Source organism: Aythya ferina, assembly GCF_964211825.1.
Source record: "Aythya ferina genome assembly, chromosome: 15".
NCBI lineage: Eukaryota > Metazoa > Chordata > Aves > Anseriformes > Anatidae > Aythya > Aythya ferina.
This window is the reverse complement of record NC_140314.1, coordinates 15,571,527-15,579,508: the sequence shown is the minus strand read 5'-3', so window position 1 is coordinate 15,579,508 and position 7,982 is coordinate 15,571,527.

The window sequence follows — 7,982 nt, the reverse complement described above, 5'->3', positions numbered from 1 at the left end:
GTGGTGAGAAAGCTGCCAGGCAGAGAAGGACCTGGGAGTATTTGTGGCTAGTTGGCTGAATATGAGCCAGCAGTGTGCTCAAGTGGCCAAGAAGGCCAAGAGCATCCTGGCTCGTATAAGAAGCAGCATGGCCAGCAGGGCTAGGAAAGTGTACTCGGCTCTGTACTCGGCTCTGGTGAGGCCGCACCTGGAGTACTGTGTTCAGTTTTGGGCCCCTTGCTTGCTACAAGAAGGACATGGAGGTGCTCGAGCAAGTCCAGAGAAGGGCAACAAAGCTGGTGAGGGGTCCGGAGAACAAGTCTTATGAGGAGCGGCTGAGGGAGCTGGCATTGTTCAGCCTGGAGAAAAGGAGGCTCAGTGAACCAGAACCAAAAGAGTGACCTTATCGCACTCTACAGGTACCTTAAAGGAGGCAGTAGAGAGGTGGGGGTTGGTCTGTTCTCCCACGTGCCTGGCAACAGGACAAGGGTGAATGGGCTAAAGTTGCGCCAAGGGAGATTTAGGTTGGATATTAGGAAGAACTTCTTTACTCAAAGGGTTGTTAGGCATTGGAATGGGCTGCCCAGGGAGTCACTCAGGTGGAGTCACCATCCCTGGAGGTCTTTAAAAGACGTTTAGATGTAGAGCTTAGTGATTTGGTTTAGTGGAGGACTTGCTAGTTTTAGGTCAGAGGTTGGACTCAGTGATCTTGGAGGTCTCTTCCAACCTAGATGATTCTGTGATTCTGCTCTGTCTCATGGGCTTCCTCTCCTTTTTCCGCTTCTCTGCCCTGCTTCTTCTATTTTCTTAAATTTGCATTGTCCCTCTGTCCCTGACAATATCTCTTCATCTCCGTGCTGCTCCCTGTCCCTGCTGTTCTCTGACAATCCTGGTGTTCTGCTCCCTGTTCTTCTTTTCCTCTCTCTGTCCCTCTCACACTTCTTTGTGTATTTCTTTCTTTTCCCCTCTGCCCCTGATGCTTCTTTCTCTCTCTCTGCTCTCTACAGCGTCCTTCTCTGCCTGTTCCTATGTCATGCTTCTGCTCTCTAATTTTTCTGTCTGTCTCTCTGTTCCACTGCCCTTTCCTTCATTTCTCACTGTATCTCTTCATCCAGCTGTCGTTTTTTTTTTCCCTCTCTGTGCCTCTATCCTGACACCTGTTCCTTTTTGTTCTTCCTCTGTCTCCAACCCGCAACTCATCAGTTTTATCCTTTTCCTTCCTTTTTTTTTTCCTGATCTGCAGCCCTTCCTTGCACCTTGCCCCTACACAATGCCTGTGTCCTCCTCCCTGTCTTCCCCTAAGTATGTTCTTCTCTCCCACCCATCTTCATCTATTCTTCCTCCCTCTCCTTCTGTTTTGTTCTCTATCCCTCTGCCCCTCCCCTATTCCCTTTTCACTCTGCCTCTCTGTCTGTTCTTTCTCTGCCTTTATTCTTAGCCAGTCTGTCCTGCTCCTTTGTTCCTGGCTTTCCGTGTAAAAAGAAAGAATCTTCCTATACTTCCGATTTCTGTCAATTCATCTATCCTGCTCATTGTCACTTTTTTTCCTTCTTTTTATTTTTCTTTCTGCATCCCACTGCCCTGCTTCCTGTTCATCTCATTCTCTCATTCTTTCTCTGTCCAGCTCCCCATGAGTACATTTTCTTACAGCTAGGTCTTGCTTCCTATCCCCGACCATCCACTCCCACCTTCCCTTCCCCTGCTAACTATCCTAGGACTTTTTATTCTCCCCTGTCCCGCACCCTGTCCTTTTTCCCTGTTGCTGCTTCCCTGCCCTCCTTCCACTCCCTGTCCTTTCTGCCTTCATCCTTCTGTCAGTGGGGCAGCCTGCCCCACCATTTCCTGTTCTCTGCCTCCTGTTCAGATGGCTCACCCTTTTTCCATTTGTCTGTGCTACTGCCCTTCTGTTTTTTTCTCTTTCCTGGTCTCACTACAGCTGGTCTCACTTCACACTACAGCTTTCTCTCCATCTCTCTCCTGCTCTGTGCCCCTCCCTTTCTCTATCCCAGTGTCCTGTCCTGTTACTCTCCCACTCTGTCCCATTCCCTATAAGTGCTTTTTTAATTCTCCATCGCTCACTTCTGCTGCCCATCACTAATTTCTTTCTCAAGCTTTCTTCCTTCCCCTTCGTCCCTTTCTTCTTCTAGCATTTTTCCCCACTTCATCTACCTCTGCTTTTCTATATTTTTGTGTCCCACTCCACTCCCTTATCACACTTTTTCTTCACCCCTTCTTCTTTCAATCCATCTGTTGTATTCCCTGTCCTCCCTCCATGCCAATCTTTCTCTGTCCCTCTGTCATTTTTCTCTTTTCTCTTTGTCTGTCTTTCTGCCTATTGCTGTTTTGCCCTTCTCCATCCCCTGGTCATGCTTCTTGTCTCTTTCCTTGTCTCTCTGCCTCTAAGCCTAACACTTTTCCTTTGTTGAACTTTGTCCTGATGCCCCCGTTCTGTTGTTTCTCACGATATCACTCTGCTTTGCTCCCTGTCCCTATTTTTCTTCCAGCTATATATCTGCTCTGTTTCCCCTCCCTATTTTTGCAGTCTTTCTCTCCATCTGATTCCCTGTCCCATCCTGTCTTGCTCTATCACCTTGGGCTGTCCTTTCTTTCAGTATCCTTTCTTCTGTCTTTCCCGTCCTTTCTTCTTTAGTATTTTAACTCTCTCGATCTCTCTTCTCTGCCTTGCATCAATTTTTCCCCTCCAGTGCTGTCCTTTGCTCCCTGTCCCTGTCCCGCTCTCTAACAAGTCCTGTCCTGTTCCCTGTCTCACCGCCCTACTGGTGGTCCATTTTCTCTCTCTGTTTGTGTCCTTCTGCCCTTTCCTCAGTTTCAGTTCCTCTATCTCTGACCTGCAGGCCATGGCTAAAGGAGGTGGCCGTTCCCCACGGGACAGACTATCGGATGCCTGAGCACTGCGGTGCCCCAGGCCAACAACCCTTTCTTTACCGAGGGCTTCCCAGGGAAGTGGTGGAGTCACCATCCCTGGAAGTCTTTAAAAGACGTTTAGATGTAGAGCTTAGGGATATGGTTTAGTGGGGACTGTTAGTGTTAGGTCAGAGGTTGGACTCGATGATCTTGAGGTCTCTTCCAACCTAGAAATTCTGTGATTCTGTGATTCTATAACATGCCGGGCCGGGCAGCCCCCGGCCGCGGGCCGCCATCTTGTTGCCCTGCCCGGCGGCCGCGCTGCCTGTGCCTCTGCTGCCGCCCGCTGACCGGCACCGCGACCGGCCCCGGAGGCCTGGCAGTGACTGCAGACAGTGCGAGTCCAGTACATCGGGACAATGTGCTCCGTCACAAGCCTCTCGGATCTGACGCTTCCGCCTGCTAGAACTGCCTATGAAAGTTTGAGTAGCCACCGCAAAGTGAGTCTTTCTCTTAGAGAAAAGCTCCCTCTCCCCTTTAAAAAGAGAGGAACAGGTGTGTGTGCAGGGGGGCTTTACGGAATTTGTTGGCCAAACCTGGAAGGTCATTTGTTTGTTTGTTTGTTTGTTTGTTTGTTTAAACTTTGTATCCTTTGGTTGTTGTTGCCTGTAAGAAAGTGTCCTCAAACATCAAAGTACTACCTTAAAAACACAATTTCAGTTGTCTTACTTGAGCCACTGTAACTTCCAGACCTTTAATTATTGCTTCTGTGTTACTTTTTTGGGGGTTGGGGTAGAGTTATAAAGGCAAGTAGAGCAGCATGTTTTGACCTCATGAAAAGGGTTGTGATGGGAAGAGAAAGGGTTTTCATATTTTCCATGATATTTCCTGATGCCACACAACCACGGCATAAAAAATAATGAGTTAAGTGTTGAGCTCATTTCTCTTGAAATTACACTGTTTCTCTTTTTGCTTGGAAAATTATTTGTTGTGATGGATGAGAAGGAATACAAAGATTTTTCGAGTGTGTTGCCAGCTCATTACTTACAGAACAATCTGGTGGTAAAAAGAGAGTTGACAGATGAGAATTCAAATGGATCTGTGAATGAATTATTAAATAATGCCCCAGTTCCAGAGGTTGAAAGACTTATTTTCAGACTTCTTTTTATAATTACTGACTGCTTTTCCTGCTCCCAATGACAGATCCTATATGAGAATCTAATGCAGCTAAAAATCACTAAATTCACTTCTGTGTTACATAATTGAGACTTCATTGAAATGGCTGGAGCTACAATGGTATAAAACTACAGTGGTTACTCAGTGGTGAATCAGATCTATCCAATTTCATATCTCTTAACAGGTATAGCTGCTTAATAGCTAGTTAAATAATTCAAGATATTTTCATTAAGCTGAATGATTGTTACTTTTTTTCTTAAATCTCATCAAGCAACCAGTTATGACTGTGGAGCTACAAAAACATAACTGAACAAATGACTGTTGGGAAGCTTTAGGAGGTCATTGAACTGCTAACTGGATTCTAGAGGTGTATACATGGGATAGGATTCTGCTCTTTTTGTCTCTTTTCTTATGTGCCTTGTCTAAGTGCTACACTATTTCTTTATTTGGTTTTGTAACCTTCCCCTAGGCTAGGCTATTGTAAAATCTCTTTCCTGCTTATTTAAAGGTTTGCCTTTTACTAAAATAGCTTTGCTTTATCCTCAGGCTCCATTTCTTAAAATTCATGCCTATATTTCAATAACAAATATCATGTATTGTTTTTAATGCAGAGATGAGAAAAGGTACTGGGAGTAAAATAGCAAACAAACATGAACAAATGCAAATAGCGTCCCTGTATTCCTTCCATGTTGCCTGACCCTGCTTCCAGCAGCCGTACACTTTCTTTTTCTGCCCAAGCTCCAGCAGAAGATCCCTGGTCAGCCAGGCCGGCCTTCTGCCTCACCTGTGTGACTTCCAATATTTTTGAATTGTCTGATCCTGCACTTTTAGGAGGCAGTGCTTAAAGACTGACCAGCACTGATGGACGCCAACGCCTTCAAAAGCAATTTCCCAAGGGGCCTTGCTGACTAGTTCCCTGAGCAGCCTGAAGTCTGCTCTCCCCATATCCAGGGCTGAAGTTTTGGTGGCAGTTTTCCTCGTGTCACCAAAAATTTTAAACTCATCTGCTTCATGGTCACTATGATCAAGACAGCCATCAATTGCCATGTCCCCCACAAGACCCTCTCTGTTCTCCAGCAACAGATCTAGGAGGGCTCCTTTCCTAGTTGGCTCCCATAGCACTTGCACCAAGAAGTTATCATTGAGGTGCTTTAGGAACCTCCTGGACCTGCTCATGTCAGCTGTGTGGTAATCCCAGTTGACGTCTGGCAAGTTGAAGTACCCCAAAAGCACAAGGGCATTTGATCTCGAGGTATCTCTTAGTTCCTCAAAGAATAATTCATCGGCACTGTCATCCTTGCCAGGTAGTCTATAATATACTCCCACAACGACATCCCCTTTATTTGTTCATCTCTTAATCCTTACCCAAAGGCTCTCAATTTTGCCATCGCCAATTTCAAGTTCCACATGGTCCAGCCCCTCCTTCACATATATTGCAACCCCCCACTTCACCTGCCTTGCCTGTAACCATCTACTGCAACACACCAGCCACAGGACTATTCCCACGAGGTTTTGCTTATGCCAATAATGTCGTAGCTGTGGGACTGGGCCAAAACTTCTAGCTCATCGATTTTATTCCTCATACTGCGTGCATTTGTGTAGAAGCACTTCAAATGTGCCTCATTGCACACAGCACCTTGTGGAGCAGACTGAAGGACCTCACCGGTACGCAGTCCCTCTGATTCTAGCGCGCCATAACTTAGCTTATCACCGGCAGGCCTGGTTTTATTCCCTTCCCCCTTTGTCTCTAGTTTAAAGCCCTATCTATCAGCTCCGCTAACTTCTGGGCAAAAATCCTTTTCCCATTCTGAGAGAGGCGCATCCCATCTGGTGCCAACAACCCTGATGTCATGTAGACCTTCCCACGATCAACAAACCCAAAGTTCTGCTGGTTGCACCAGTCTTGAAGCCATGTGTTAATAAGATGAGTCTGCTTGTCAACATCGATCCCCCCTATCAGAAGGTCAGTGTGAGAAACACTCTGTAGCCAATAACATAGGCTCAGGTGAGGATCTCAGTGAAGCAGCAGTTTTATTTGCAATTGCAATGGCTGGCGTCCCACAAGCAAGAGCACACCTGCTAGTTCCGTAACACAGTTTACATACTTTTTGATGACTAGGACCATGCCCTGATTCCCAACTGAGTGGGTAATCCAGGTTCACAATTTATTTGATGCTTCACAGACAATACATGGCCTTCAGTTGCTGGCCTGTTAAATTTCAAATTTATTTTGACTTTTTTACTGTTTGAAGTGGTAATGTTTCTTCACTTATCTGACTTGACTTGACACTGTGATTTTCACCTAATTGCTCTAAGGAGTTTAGTTGTCTGCATTTTACAAGGTCGCCTGCTAAGCTTTCTTAGAATCTGTGCCCCTGATCCTTTAACTATTTGCCCCAAAGTCTTAAAGTCCCTTTTGATTGCTCTCGGACTTCTCCTTGCTACTTCGTCATTACCAGCCTGAAATACCAGTAGTGGGTAGTAGTCAGTGGGCCATACCAGGCAAATGACTTTCCTAGCAATGTCTCTCACCTGAGCCCCAGGGAGGCAGCAGACCTCCTTGTGGGTTGGGTCCGGTCAACATATTGGGCCCTCTGTCCCTTTCAGGAGGGAGTCCCCCATAATGATAACCCTTTTTTCTTTTTTGACAGAAGATATATTGATGCAAGGGATACGTTGCCTTGCCTTAGGCACCCCTTCCAACTGGGTTGGGCTTTCATCTACATCTTTGTTTTGACTATTGTTTCTAGACCCTCATACCTGTTATATAAGGGCAGATGGGAAGGTGAGGTGGGCAGGGACAGGGCTCGCCTACCACCCTAACAGGAACCTGCCTCTATTCCCCCCCTTGGCCTAGGTCCCCTCCTACTGCCTTGCAGGATGGGGAAACTTTTGTCTTCTGTGTGGCAGGAGACACTTGTGCTGTGGCAGGCTTGTGAGTCTGTCTCAGTGGGCAGAGTATGCCTCCACCAGTCAATTTCCCTCTCTGACTCCCTGATGCTCCTCAGCCTACTCCCCTCCTCCCAAAGCTCCACAACCTGGCTGAGCAGCTCTTCAGCCTGGGCACACCTCCCACAGGTGTACCCACTGCTGCTGCTGTTGGATACGGACAGAAGACTCGGGCACACCCTGCAGCCCAAGACCTGGACGGCGTCGTGTTTCCCTGAGCCCTCCGTCTGAGTAGTCACATCGATGACTGTGGCAGGAGAGGCCACAAGAGATGCATTTCTTGGCATCTCCAGTTTTCTGCCTGGTGGATACCATGGCCGGGCTCTTTATGAGCAGGTTACAACCACCATTGGGAAAGAAGGTTGGAAAAGAGCAGTGAGGGTGCCCTGCCTGCATGCACTGCCACCTCATGCCCTGACTGAGGCTCCACACCCTGTTTGCCCATCCTGGCCGCCGCGTTCCCCAGGGGCTGCCTTTACACGGCCAGGGAGGGCACACTGCTGGCTGCGCCTACACCTCGTCATCCTCCCTCGCAAGGGCTGCCAGGCCCTGGCAGCTCCCTTGGCTGCCTCGAGTGGCCTCAGTGCCAGAAAAGTGCCCTGCCCGCCTCGGTCCCCTGCTCTGCTGCAGCACGCGACCACCCCGGAGCTGATCGCCTCAGGAAGTACATTGTGCATTTATTGCGTGATATTGTAGAACTTATCTAAGTAAAAAAAAAATGTGGTGAAAATCTTGACTCTTTTTTTTTTTTTTTTTTGAATTCTCAACCTAATCTAACTGCTGCAAAATATACATTTTTTCATTTCTTTACAGCTCTATCATTTTGTTCTAAGAGTATTTTTTTTAGTTTCACTGAATGTGAATTGTGTTCAGAATAAGATCAAAATTTTACCTGAGATGGCTAAAGTGGGATTTTATCATATTTTACATCCTTGAGGTACCCAGGCATACAAAATTTATTGCTGTGTTAATTAACGCACAATAGATAGAAGCAGTTAGAAGTAGGTAGAGAA